The sequence below is a fragment of the Tamandua tetradactyla genome, chromosome 10, assembly GCF_023851605.1.
Source record: "Tamandua tetradactyla isolate mTamTet1 chromosome 10, mTamTet1.pri, whole genome shotgun sequence".
NCBI lineage: Eukaryota > Metazoa > Chordata > Mammalia > Pilosa > Myrmecophagidae > Tamandua > Tamandua tetradactyla.
In genome coordinates, this window is record NC_135336.1 from 17,164,886 (window position 1) to 17,178,178 (window position 13,293).

Genomic DNA, 13,293 nt, shown 5'->3' on the forward strand with positions numbered 1-13,293 from the left:
AGGTATCTATTATCTAATTAAAGCTAATTCACAATAGGATATGACTAATTACTGTGCTAGCCCCTCCTTTAAGGTATCTACATATGAAGAAAAAAGCTTGTTGACTTGATGCATGAATGTGGAGATGGTGGCACTGAGCTATTTCTGGTAAATTTTCTAGTCCAGGTAATAGAAAATCAAACAGTGGCTTGACATCTCATTTCTAAAAGATTGCTTTGATTTAACTTAGGTTGAATTACATTTTTTCCTACTACTCTTCTACCACAGCAGTGTTAGTGTTTAACACTTTCTGGTGGTGGTCTTTGGGAGTGTTTCAAATAATAAGTAATTTTAATTTTGTAGACTAAGTAAACAAGTGATTTTAAAGGCTCTGGTTAAATCATTGATCAGTGTTCTGCAAGATAAATATTGATCAGCTAAAATTAACAGCTTCACAGAAGTATATGGATTTCTGAGGCTTTCCCAATTTTTTTTTCTTTAATATTCCCCATAATAGGTATTTGTTTTATTTTTCCAACTAGCTAGGTGATCATTGAATATCAGCCAATGATATAGAGAGTAACAATTTAATTAGTTTTTTACTCCCCTGCCTAGAGTTTAGATAGTCTGTCTTAGGGTCTTGTGAGATGAACAGAACCATAGTTAACACTGGTTGCATTATGAAAAAAAACTATAGAAACTATGTTACTGCGTATAGTAGTAAAAACTTATTTACTGTCTAACTTCACTCATTGGGGTAACCAAATATACCTTTAAAATAGAGCTCATCTTTTCCAGAAAGGAATTAGATTAGGAAGTCAAATGCTAAAACTTTGCCACTCAACATTTTCTTGGATCTCCTGTGAGTAACCTATGATGGAAAAATGGAAGTACTAGAAATCTTGCTTCGTTCTGGTTTTAGAGAAAACCTAAATTCCCAGTAGGGATCCAAAATCTGTGTGCACACACAAAACTCAGCAAATCCTAAAAATGGTAACATACCATCTTTCAAACTTTAAAGTTGATTTATTATAGCAAATTAAAACAGCAATAAGTGATCAACACCCTAAAGATTCATAATGTAACCAAGAAGTTAGGATTTAAGGGATGATTATGATTACTGAATTATTATATAGATATTCATTTTTACTTTCTGGTGTATAAGAGTAGATGGAGGGAAATAACTGAAATCTTTGAATTGTAATCCAGTTGCCTTGATGTCTTATAATGTTTGTATAGCCTTTATCTTCTGATCTTATAATTGTAAAAACCTTGTGACTAACCTTCACTTGTACCCATTTTTCCAGTTTTTTTACTTTAGAGTCTTGTAATCACTAAAGACAGCCCCTAATGTTTATTAATGAAGCCCAAAACTAACCCACCACAAATCCAAAGTTATCTTAATAACTGAAACTGTATATAACCAAAATAGGTTCCCCCTGACGTGTGCGGTAGCTTAGACTTTAACCTATAAGTCACCTATACCTCACTGTAATACTAGAAATCATGGCCATCATCATATTAAGGCTGCCATTTTCTTTCATACCTTCTGTGACTAAGCATGTAATCAATCTCTCATACTCAATAATTAGGTTACTCTAATTACATCATCTAGAACTGTTGTGCTTATTATCTGAAACCTGTCAATCTTTTAATGCTAGAAAACTATCAGAATCACTGCAGTTAGGAGAGACAGATTTGGGGCCCATAGGCCATCTGATCTCCTGCTTAGCGCTTGGCAATAAACTTTGTATCTCTTTGAAACCCCAGTGTCTCAGAAATTGGTCATTTGAACACATGGGCAAAAGAATCTGCCACCTTTGTCCAGTAACAATTACAGGGTTAAACAAAATTATTTGTAACCTAATTGTCCTTCTCGATTGTTAATTCAGATTTCATATTTTAAGATTAGGTATTGTCTTATATAATAGGTCAGTAGTTATCACAGGTGACATTTTTGCTTTTTTTTTTTTTCCAGATCAGAGTTTTAAGCCTCAGTAACAATATTGATACCTTTTTTCTCATTTGAGCTTCTGTTTTAGTCAGATAATAGACATTTATACATTTTTTATCCATTAACACAAGTACATGTAGAGTTGCAAATAGAGAAAATATAAAGCATATGCATATTTCAAAGACCAGTTAATTGTATCCACCTTGGATTCTTACACAGAACTATTCAATGCACTTTGTAAGCCCAAGGATCATGCAAAAAAGTTTCCCACATATTAAGTATTTAGTATCTTACAAAAAAGTTAATGCTTTATATAGATGTTAACTATTCTAAACAAAATTTTTAAGTTTGTTATATGCCCTAGATACCTTTTATTTTAAATTGTGTTAAACATCCTTTTTTCCTCGTTAATCTGCAGCGTTTGTTAAGAGTCTTTGTTGGGTCATAAAATTATTTAAAACTATTTCAGCAACAGTCAAACTACTAGGGTTCCCTGTCTTTACCTCCCTCTGAGTCATTTCCTCCTCAAGCCTCTCCTTTAAATCTTATTTGCTTCAGTCTCTGTTTCCTCTGTATGCTAATTGGGTGCTTCTGCTGACATTTAAAAAATGTATATTTTTGTCTTTTCTCATTATGTTGTCTTTATGAAAATTGCTTTATCTGATTTGTGACCATGTTTCTGTTACCTTATAACTGAAAGATTAAATTAGTGATGTTCTGCAGTCTAGTGATAGAAATTTTTGTCTGTGACTAAAAGTGGGAGGAAATAAGCAGCTTTGGGTTCAGAATGGAAACTTTAAACAGATTACCAGATTATTTTAAATAATTTTTTCAAAAAATATTGGAAATTTATCTCTGTACCATTGGACTAAATTCAGAGTGACTTAGCTGAAAATAATTAAGCAACTATCGCAGTTTTTCACTCACCAAATTCCCCTAGGTTTGTGAAATGAAAATTTAAATTTGTCCACATATTTGCTTCCTTTCACTTGATCATTAGAATTGTATATATTACCCTGATTTCCTTTTTTCCTTGCCAGATAGGCAGTTAGGACAGGGTAGTAGTATTTGGTGAGTCCCAGTTTATGGATCTGGGATGTGTAGGGGAGCAGGAGTCGATAACTTTTGCACATAAGCAAGACTGTTGCGTAAGTTCAGGTAGATGATAATGTACAAGTTATATGAGTACATTTAAAGGCAGTTATGAATTACTGATAGCTTTTAGTCATTGTCTATATTCACAAAGAATACTAATAAGTAAAACTCTTGTTGAGTTGTCAGAAAAGATCCTCATTATTTTAAAGTTACATGTGTCGCATATACACATCCCAAGGAGCAACTGATCTTCGACAAATTATTTAACCTTTTTGAGATTCAGTTTTATTTGTAAAGTGGAATAATAGCAATTAGAAGGGTTGCTTTGAGAATAAAATTAGATGATGTATTGAATTAGTCTGGCAGTAAGATCCAAGTGACTTTCTTCTTTTTTTTTTTTTAAAGGAAAAACCTTTTCTCAGTGGTCCACCGTTGGCACTTTTGACCTAGTTAATATCACCTTGAACAGCTCTCTCCTTTACATGAGAATCAGCTATGCATATCAGAGAAATCTGGTGTTCAAACCCTGTCAGAATTTTTTTTCCTCCTTCCCCTTAACCTGTGAATTTTCCCCAGGCTTCAAGATTGGTTCACTGATGTGACCACCAATATATAGCAGCTGTGTTGAACAACTTTCTTTGCCTTCTTTTAAAGAGCTGTTAATATCAAAAGTTAATTAAGAACTTTCAGAAAGATGGTGGTATAGGATAGGCTGAGGTCACCCCTACTCCATGCAACAACTAGAGAAGTTTCAGAAAAATGACCGGGACAGCAGTTCCAGGAATTGGAATGGAGAGAATGGGCTAAGTGTGCTAAGCTGTCACTCCATTGGGGACAAGAGGTAAATATGCAGGTATGTGTGGGTCCCAAAGGAGTGGAACACCCCTGCATTCCTGCCTAACCCTACCCCTGCAGTTAGCTGGGGAGATCTGCCTCAGCAGCTCAGCAGCATTCAGGAATTCCTGTGGGGAACCCAGAAGCCAGTAGGCTTGCTTTTGCTATGCATAGAGGCAGTCCGACTAGCACACAGTACCTACCACTCCCCTTTCCCTACAGAGATCCGGAGCCCTCACCAGTGCACAGGTGGCGACAAGGAAGAGAGCCACATCACCATGTGCTGCAACATGCCCCACTGGGCCAGCAAGCATTTCTAGGTTGGCTGTGGGCAGGGGCAGCTGAAATAACTAGTCCCACAGCCCAAGGTCACTGTAAGGAGGAGCCTGGGAACACCAGATCCATTGGGCCCACAAGTGAGATCTCTGCCAAGGTGTTCACTGACCACTCCAGCCCCGTGGTTGGCAGCTTTCAGCATGCACTGGGACCAGCAGATCTGACTGGAATTGCACTCTATCTCCAACTAGGTCAGCTGGCTGCCGCAGTCAGGAAGAGGTGAGCCTAAGGGAAAATGGTGACCCAAGAGCACCATCTGTTGGGAAGAAGCAGAAAGTGCAGCCTGGTAAATTGCCTGCCTGTCTAGCTTTAAACAAATCTTCAAGTAAAGTTGCGTCCCCTGTATAAGATCTGGGGCTTAGCTTGATGGGGAGTTAACGACCAACGTGGTGCAAAAGGGAATGCTCAACACAAATCCAAGCAAATACAAAACCTTAGATGACTGAGGGAAATCAACTTTCAAAACAACCCCATCAGTATAATCAAATACCTCAAAGCCAACAGAATATCACAAAGCATATGAAAACGCAGCAGATTTGGCTCAGCCAAATGACCAAAATTAAAATACTAGAGGAGACACAGACTTTGGGACAACTAATCAGAAATATTCATACAAATCTCCTAAATAAATTCAGTGGGTTGGTTAATGATATAAAGAAACGAGAAGACACTAGAAGAGCATAAAGAAGAATTTGAAAGAATAAGTAGAAAAATAGCAGATCTCACAGAGGTGAAGGATACTGTAGACCAAATTCAAAATATACCATAGACACACAATAGCAGATTTGAAGAGGTAGAATAAACAATAAGCGAACTAGAGGACAGGACAATTGAATTTAAATGGAAAAAAGATCAAATGGCAAAAAAAAAGATGGAAAAATTTGAATTGAATCTCAGGGAAATGATGGGCAACACGGAGTGCACAAATGTAAGAATTATCCATGTTCCAGAAAGAGAAGAGAAGAGTAAAGGGCTAGGAAGATTAGTTCAGGAGATGATGGGAGAAAGTTTTGTCACCTTTATAAAACGCATAATATGCAAATCAAAGAAGCCAAACGAACCCCAAGTAGAATAAATCGAAATAGTTCTACTCCAAGACACATACGAATCAAACTGAAAATGTTGACGAGAAGCAAAGCATCCCATAAGTAGCACAGGAAAAGAAGTCTACTACATACAAGGTAAGATTGAGTTCGGATTACTCAACAGGCACCATGGGGGCAGAAAGGCAGTGGTATGATATATTTAAGATCCTGATTGTAAAGGCTTCCAGCCAAGAATACTTTATCCAGCCAAGTTCTTCTTCAAATGTGAAGCCTAGATTAAAATTTCCATAGACAAAAGCAGAAAGAATTTGCCAACACAAGACCTGCCCTACAAGAAAAACTAAAGGGAGTTTTGTTGGCTCAAAAAAATAAAAGAGAGGGAGGTCTGGAGGAGAGCACTGAATTGAACAGTACCAGTAAGATTAACTTAAAGGATAAAAACAGAGAGAGGAAAAGTAATATATAGGTATGGAAAATAAAAACCAAGGGATAAGATGGTAAATTCAAGAAATGCCTTTGCAATAATAGCTTTGAATGTTAATGGACTAACTCAACAACAAAAAGATTCAGATTTTCAGAATTGATTAAGAAATATGAACCATCTGTATGCTGCTTACAAGAGACTCGTTTTTAGACCCAAGGATACAAATAGATTGAAAGTGAAAGGATGAAAAAGATGTTCCATGAAAGCTGTAATGTAAAGAAAGCAAGAGTAGCTATACTATTAAGAAACAAAAAGCAGTGTAAATATAATAGGTAAACACATCATAAGAGACAAGAAAGGACACTACATATACATAAAAGGGAAAGTTCACCAAGGAGAAATAACAACCATAATGTTTATGCTCCCAATCAAGGAGCTGCAAAGTACATGAGGGAAACAATGGCAAAACTGAAGGTAGCAATAGAGGTTTCAACAATAATAGTGGGAGAATACAATGCACCACTCTTCTGTATAGATAGAATGACCAGACAGGATTGGCAAGGAAATAGAGAACTGAAACAATTTGATAATGAATTAGACCTAGCAGACATGTAGGTCATTACACCCCAATACACCAGGGTATACATTCTTTAGTGTTCATGGAACATTCTCCAAGATACATCATATGCTGGGGCACAAAACAGGCTTTAATAAATTTTAAAAGACTAATTATTCAAAGCACTTTCTCTGATCAGAATGGAATAGAGCTGGAAGTCAATAACCACCAAAGAACCAGAACTTTCACAAATATATGGAGATTAAATAACAGACTCTTAAATAATGAGTGGATCAAAGAAGAAATTGCTACAGAAATTTGTAAGTATCTGGAGATAAATGAAAATGTGAATACAGCATAGAATTTATAGAATGTGGTAAATGCAGTACTGAGAGGGAAATTTATTGTGCAAAATGCCTATATTAAAAAAGAAGAAAGAGCAGAAATTGGAGAATTAACTGCTCACCTGGAGGAACTAGAGAAAGAACAGCAAACTAACCCCAAATCAAATAAAATAAGAGAAATTACAAAGATTAAAACAGAAATAAATGAGCTGGCAAACAAACAAAAAACAATAGAAAGAATCAATAAAACCAAAAGTCGCTTCTTTGAGAAAGTCAATAAAATTGATGGACCTCTAGCTAGACTGACAAAAAAAAAAGAGAGACATTGCAATAAACAAAAATCAGAAGTGAGAGGGAGTTTGTTAATGTCAATCCTGAAGAAATTTTTTTTTATTAATTAAAGAAAAAAAAGGAAATTAACCCAACATTTAGAAATCATTCCATTCTACATATGCAATCAGTAATTCTTAATATCATCACATAGATGCATAATCATCATTTCTTAGTACATTTGCATCGATTTAGAAGAACTAGCAAAACAACAGAAAAAGATATAGAATGTTAATATAGAGAAAAAAATAAAAATAATAATAATAGTACAAAAAAAAAAGACAAACACAAACAGACAGACAAAAAAAAAAAAACCTGTAGCTCAGATGCAGCTTCATTCAGTGTTTTAACATGATTACTTTACAATTAGGTATTATTGTGCTGTCCATTTTTTTATTTTTTTATTTTATTTTATTTTATTTTTTTATTAACGGAAAGAAAGAAAAAAAAAAGAAATTAACACAACATTTAGAAATCATACCGTTCTACATATGCACTCAGTAATTCTTAACATCATCACATAGATGCATGATCATCGTTTCTTAGTACATTTGCATCGGTTTAGAGGAACTAGCAACACAACAGAAAAAGATATAAAATGTTAATATAGAGAAAAGAAATAAAAGTAGTAATAATAGTAAAAAAAAAACCCTATAGCTCAGATGCAGCTTCATTCAGTGTTTTAACATGATTACTTTACAATTAGGTATTATTGTGCTGTCCATTTTTGAGTTTTTGTATCTAGTCCTGTTGCACAATCTGTATCCCTTCAGCTCCAATCACCCATTATCTTACCCTGTTTCTACCTCCTGCTGGACTCTGTTACCAATGACATATTCCAAGTTTATTCTCGAATGTCGGTTCACATCAGTGGGACCATACAGTATTTGTCCTTTAGTTTTTGGCTAGACTCACTCAGCATAATGTTCTCTAGGTCCATCCATGTTATTACATGCTTCATAAGTTTATCCTGTCTTAAAGCTGCATAATATTCCATCGTATGTATATACCACAGTTTGTTTACCCACTCGTCTGTTGATGGACATTTTGGCTGTTTCCATCTCTTTGCAATTGTAAATAATGCTGCTATAAACATTGGTGTGCAAATGTCCGTTTGTGTCTTTGCCCTTAAGTCCTTTGAGTAGATACCCAGCAATGGTATTGCTGGGTCGTATGGCAATTCTATATTCAGTTTTTTGAGGAACCGCCAAACTGCCTTCCACAGTGGTTGCACCATTTGACATTCCCACCAACAGTGGATAAGTGTGCCTGTTTCTCCGCATCCTCTCCAGCACTTGTCATTTTCTGTTTTGTTGATAATGGCCATTCTGGTGGGTGTGAGATGATATCTCATTGTGATTTTGATTTGCATTTCTCTAATGGCCAGAGACATTGAGCATCTCTTCATGTGCCTTTTGGCCATTTGTATTTCCTCTTCTGAGAAGTGTCTGTTCAAGTCTTTTTCCCATTTTGTAATTGGGTTGGCTGTCTTTTTGTTGTTGAGATGAACAATCTCTTTATAAATTCTGGATACTAGACCTTTATCTGATATGTCATTTCCAAATATTGTCTCCCATTGTGTAGGCTGTCTTTCTACTTTCTTGATGAAGTTCTTTGATGCACAAAAGTGTTTAATTTTGAGGAGCTCCCATTTATTTATTTCCTTCTTCAGTGCTCTTGCTTTAGGTTTAAGGTCCATAAAACCGCCTCCAATTGTAAGTTTCATAAGATATCTCCCTACATTTTCCTCTAACTGTTTTATGGTCTTAGACCTAATGTTTAGATCTTTGATCCATTTTGAGTTAACTTTTGTATAGGGTGTGAGATACGGGTCTTCTTTCATTCTTTTGCATATGGATATCCAGTTCTCTAGACGCCATTTATTGAAGAGACTGTTCTGTCCCAGGTGAGTTGGCTTGACTGCCTTATCAAAGATCAAATGTCCATAGATGAGAGGGTCTATATCTGAGCACTCTATTTGATTCCATTGGTCAATATATCTATCTTTATGCCAATACCATCATGAGGATGCTATGAAATCACAAGAAGATACTATATGCCAACAAACTAGACAGCTCAGATGAAATGGGGAAATCCTAGAAACACAAGAGCAGACTACACTGACTCAAGAACAAATAGAAGATCTCAACAAACCACTCACAAGTAAAGAGATTCAATCAGTCATTAAAAAACTTCCCACAAAGAAATCCCAGGGCCAGGGGAATTTTGTCAAGCATTCCAAAAAGAAGTAACACCAATTCTGCTCAAACTCTTTCAGAAAATTAAAGAAAATGTACACTACCTAACTCATTTTAGGAAGCTGGCATCACTCTAATCCCAAAACCAGATAAAAATGCTGTAAGAAAGGAAAACTACAGGCCGATCTCCCTAATGAATACAAAATGCCATGCAAAAATTCTCAATATTAGCAAAGTAAATCCAACAACAAATTAAAAGAATCATACACCACACCCAAGTAGGGTTTATACCAGAAGTGCAAAGGTGGTTCAACATAAGAAAATCAATCAACGTAGTACGGCACGTCAAGTCAAAAGGGAAAAAAATATCACATGATCATCTTGAATTAATGTTGAAAAAGCATTCTACAAAAATTCAGCATCCTTTTCTGATAAAAACACTTCTAAATGTAGGAATTGAAGAAAATGTCCTCAATATGATAAAGGACATGTGAAAAACCCATAGCCAGCATTATATTCAAAGGGAAGCAACTGAAAGCCTTTCCCAAAGATTGAGAAGCAGCTGACAGAGGTGTTCTAGATCCATCGGCCTTTCTTTTTTTTTTTTTTTTTTTTTTTTTAGCATCGGCCTTTCTTGAGTGAAGGTAACCTCTTGTTGGTGCCTTAATTTGGACACTTTCACTTAACTGAGATCTGTAAACTTGTAACTTATTAAAGTCCTTTATAAAAAAGAGAATCCATTTCTGGTATACAGCATTCTAGCAGCTTGCAAACTAGAACAGATACTCTCTCTCATCACTGTTATTCAACATTCTCCTAGAAGTTCTAGCTATAGTAATTAGGCAGGAACAAGAAATAAAAGGTATCTAAATAGAAAAGGAAGAAGAAAACTTTCATTATTTGCAGATGACATTGATACTATGCATAGAAAATCCTGAGAAATCTGTGATGAAACTTCTTGAGCTAATACACAAATAAGCAAAGTGGCAGGATATAAAATTAATGTACAGTAGTCATTAGTGTTTTATACACAAGCAATGAGAAAACTGAAGAGACAATTGAGGAAAAAATCCATTCAAAATAGCAAAAGAATCAAGTATATAGGAATAAACTTAACCAGGGATGTAAAGGAACACAGAAATCTACAAAACATTGCTGAAAGAAATCAAAGTAGATCTATATAGGTAGACATTTTCATGCTCAGGAATGTGAAGGTTAAATGTAGATAAGAGGTCAATTCTACCCAAATTGGTCTACAGGTTCAACTCAATACCAACAAAATTCCAACAACCTGCTGTGAAGACTTGGAAAAGCTAGTTATCAAATGTATTTGGAAAGGAAAGAGAACTCAAATAGCTAAGAGTATCCTTAAAAAGAAAAAGGAAATGGAAGGACTAACACTTCCTGATTTTAAAGCTTATTATGAAGCCACAGTGTTCAAAACAGCATGGTACTGGCACAAAGAAATTTTGTCCAATAGAATTGAGTCAAGAGTACGCAGTTAGACTACCAAATCTGTGGTGAGTTGATCTTCAACAAGGTCTGCATATCCACTGAACTGGGACAGAATAGACTTTCAATAAATAGGCATGGGAAAACTGGGTATCAAAGAGAATGGAAGAGAACCCTTACTTTACGCCCTTTGTAAAAATTAACTCAAAGTGGATCAAAAATCTAAATGTAAATACCAGTACCATAAAACTCCTAGAAGAAAATGCGGGGAAACATCTTCAAGACCTAATAAGAGGAAGTAGCTGCTTAAACTTTATACCCAAAGCACAAGCAGGGAATGAAAAAAATAGATAAATGGAAACTCCTCAAAATCAAATGTTTCTGTGCCCCAAAGGACTTTGTTAAAAGTGTGGACAGGCAATCAACTCAATGGGAGAAAATATTTGGAAACCACCCATCAAAGGATTTCATATATTATGTACATAAATCATATAATCCAACAACAAAAAAACAACCCAACTATAAAATGGCCTAAAGATATGAGTAGATGTTTTTCCAAAGAGCAAATACAAATGACTAAAAAGTACATGAAGAGATGCTCATCTTTATTAGCTGCAGGGGACATGCAGATCAATACTGTAATGAGATATCATCTCATGTCTATAAGAATGGCCACTCTTATTTTGCTGGTTTGTCCAGAGTGATGCCCCGATGAATCCCAGAGTGATTCGATCAGTGAGTGGAAAAGTATCTGCAAAGCTCCCTTCGGGGAGTGGTGAGAACGGGGAGAAATTCAACTTCCCCAAGTTGAATTCTTGATATTCTCCCAAGCAGTGTGGACAACCAAAGCTATAGGCTGAGCCCCCAGTCTTGGGGTTTGTTCATATGAAACTTAACCCCACAAAGGATAGGTCAAGTCTACTTAAAATTTAGGCCTAAGAGTCACCTCCAAGAGAGCCTCTTTTGTTGCTCAGATGTGGCCCCTCTCTCCAGCCAACACAACGAGCAGTCTCACCACCCTTCCCCTCTTTACATGGGACATGATTCCCAGGGGTGTGGACCTTCCTGGCAACATGGGACAGAGATCTTGGAATGAACGGAGACTCAGCATCAAGGGATTGAGAAAAACCATAGAATGAGCTGAGACAGCATCAAGGGATTGAGAAAACCTTCTCGACCAAAACGGGGAAGAAGGAAATGAGACTAAGTGTCAATGGCTGAGAGATTCCAAATAGAGTCAAGAGGTTATCCTGGAGGTTATTCTTAATGCATTAAGTAGATATCATCTTGTTATTCAAGATGTGATGGAGAGGCTGGAGGAAACTGCCTGAAAATGTAGAGCTGTGTTCCAGTAGCCATGTTTCTTGAGGATGATTGAATAATGATACAGCTGTCACAGTGCGACTGTGTGATTGTGAAAACCTTGTGTCTGATGCTCCTTTTATTTACCTTGTCAACAAAGGAGTAGAACATATGGAATAAAAATAAATAATAGGGGGAACAAATGCTAAAATAAAGTTAGTTTAAATGCTAGTGAACAATGAAAGCAAGGGGTAAGAGGTATGGTAGGTATAATCGTTTTTTTTTTCTTTCCTGTGTTCATTTTATTTCTTTTTCTATTGTCTTTTTATTTCTTTTTCTGCATTACTGCAAATGTTCTAAGAAATGATGAATATGCAACTAAGTGATGATATTGTGAATTACTGATTATGTATGTTGTTTTACTTTGTTTCTTTATTTTTTAATTAATAAATAAATTTCTAAAAAAATTTTAAAAAGATTCTGGAGAAAAAAAAGAATGGCCACTCTTGAAAAACATAACAGGAAACTGCACATTTTTGAGAGGATATGGAGGAATTGGAACACTTACTGGGCTAGTTTCAAAGTATTATATACCCCACAAAAGCTATGTTTTAATCCTGATCCAATTTTGTGGGAGCAGCCATTTCTTATTCAATACTGTAGGCTGGAAATTTTGGTTAGATTATCTCCACAGAGATGTGACACACCCAATCGTGGCTGTGGTCTTTTGACTAGATGGAGATGTGACTCCACCCATTCCAGGTGGGTCTTGATTAGTTTACTGGAATCCTTTAAAAGAGGAAACCTTTTGGAGAAATCTCAGCTGACAGAGAGAGACCCTATAGAAATGACTGAGCCAACAGAAACTTCAGAGCAGAGCTGACACAGATGCTGACACTTGGAAAACAGAGACATGGATGTTAGGAGATACTGGGAGCCCAGCAGATGTTGCCATGAGATGTTAAGCAAGCCGGAACCTAGAGAGAACTGAAAGAAAGGCAAGAGATGAAACCCAGCCCTGGAGAAGCAAAGTGAAGAACCTCCACAGGAGCAGAGGCTGAAAGCAACAGAGCCCAGGAGCAAGGGACCAGCAGCTGCCAGCCTTTTGACTACCCAGCTGACAGAGGTGTTCCTGACCCGTCGACCTTTCCCTAGATACCTTAGTTTGGACATTTTCATAGGCTTAGAACTGTAAAGTTGTGACTTATTAAATTCCCCTTTTTAGGAGCTGTTCTAGTTATAGTATATCACATTCCCGCAGCTTGCAAACTAGGATACTTATTCACCGCTGGTGGGAATGTATAATGGTCCAGCCACTGTAGAAGAATGTTTGGCAGTTCTTTAGAAAGCTAAGTATCAAGTGCCCTACTACCTGGCAATATAGCTACTCAGTGTATACGCAGAAGAGCTGAAAGCAGTGATACAAACAGATTATTGCACATT

The 13,293-nt window shown here is 36.3% G+C and overlaps 1 protein-coding gene across 7 annotated transcripts in view; it reads left to right on the plus strand.

Annotated features, from left to right (window-relative positions):
* Positions 1-13,293, plus strand: part of WDR53 (WD repeat domain 53) — a 28,548-nt gene that overhangs the window by 1,455 nt on the left and 13,800 nt on the right. The gene's annotated exons all lie outside the window — the stretch shown is intronic.